The sequence below is a fragment of the Gekko japonicus genome, unplaced genomic scaffold (genome assembly GCF_001447785.1).
Source record: "Gekko japonicus isolate JY-2015 unplaced genomic scaffold, Gekko_japonicus_V1.1 scaffold3087, whole genome shotgun sequence".
Classification (NCBI taxonomy): Eukaryota; Metazoa; Chordata; class Lepidosauria; order Squamata; family Gekkonidae; genus Gekko; species Gekko japonicus.
The window spans coordinates 42,612-44,068 of record NW_015169270.1 but is presented as its reverse complement, the minus strand read 5'-3'; positions in this window follow the sequence as shown (position 1 = coordinate 44,068).

Sequence of the window (1,457 nt, the reverse complement as noted above, 5' to 3'; positions counted from 1 at the left end):
GGGGGGGGAGAGGGGTCAATCTCGGGGGGGGGGGCTCAGTGTCTCAAACTGGGGGCTGACCCCAACCAGAACAGGAGATCTTTCTCGGGCAGGGAGGGCATTCGGGGGTGGCCTTGAACATCGCCCGGAAAACGGTGCCCGTCTGTGTGGCCTGCCCGATATGGAACTACTGGGAACATTCCTTAACCCCAGGAGCTCCGCTTCACGCGGAACTCCACAGCGCCCTCGGCTGCATACCCTACCACCCCAAAGGCACCTGCCTGTCTCATTTCACCCCGCCTTTTCCTCCAAGGCGTGCATCGCTTTCCATTCCATCCTCACAGCAACCCTGTGAGGAAGGTCAGGCTGAGACCAGCCCGCAGTTGGACAAGCACTCGTCAGGGACGGTGTTCCCCCTAAGCTGAGTCAGTGTGAGCTAGCTCGCAGGGGTTTTTTTAGCCTCCGGTTCACACATTTTTGGTCTCAGCTCGGAAAGGAGGGCTCCAGAGCAAACTGATTTGACGCAGCGGCCCAAATCGCTCGCTCACAGCTTTTAATGCCGGCAGCTCACGGGGTAGAACTTCTGCTCACGAGACCCCACAGCTTAGAGGGAGCGTTGGTCAGGGATGCTCGCTAGGCTGATCCTGCATTGAGCAGGGGGTCAGACTAGATGGCCTCTAGGGACCTTCCCAACTTTGTGATTCTAGGGTTCTGCGGCCTGAGGTTGCAGAGGGGAGAAACTCCCGTGTCCCAGAGCCTGACTTCCTGGCTCCCTTGAACCACCGTGCAGAGGGACTCTCTGCTGGGGACACCGGAGGGGGGGAGCTTCTCTTGGCCTCGCCGGGGGGGGGGGGGGGGGGGGCTCGTCGTGCCCCTGCCCCTGGCCTCCCCCCCCCCGGCCATGGTGGCAACTCACCCCCTCGTCCCACCCGACTCCCAGGAGGGAACGCACAGCCAAACCAAGGCAGGCCGGCCGGCTCCGCCTGAGCCACACAGAAGCAGGGCCCGCTCCTTCGAAAGGCGTCAGGTGCGTCTCAGGAAGAAGCCTGTCCTAAGGCCAACCGCATGGAAACAGGGACCCTGGACAGCCGCACCTGGCGGCTTAGAAGGGCTTCCCAGGATAACTCCCATCAACCCTGCAAGACCAGCTTGGTGTTACAATCCCCACATTGTGGGCTCAGGAGGTACGGTCTGCGGCTGTTCTCTCTTATCTATTAAAATACTCTACATCGTGTCATAAGAACACCGGAAGAGCCCTGCTGGGTCAGACCAGGGAGGGTCCATCTAGTCCAGCCTCCCGTCCCACACTGTGGCCAGACAGTTCCTCTGGAGGGCCAACAACAGGGCATAGAGGCCAAGGCCTTCCCTTGAGAAGGACATCAGAAGAGCCCTGCTGGGTCAGACCAGGGAGGGTCCCTCCAGTCCAGCCTCCCGTCCCACACAGGGGCCAGCCAGTTCCTCTGGAGGGCCAGCAACAG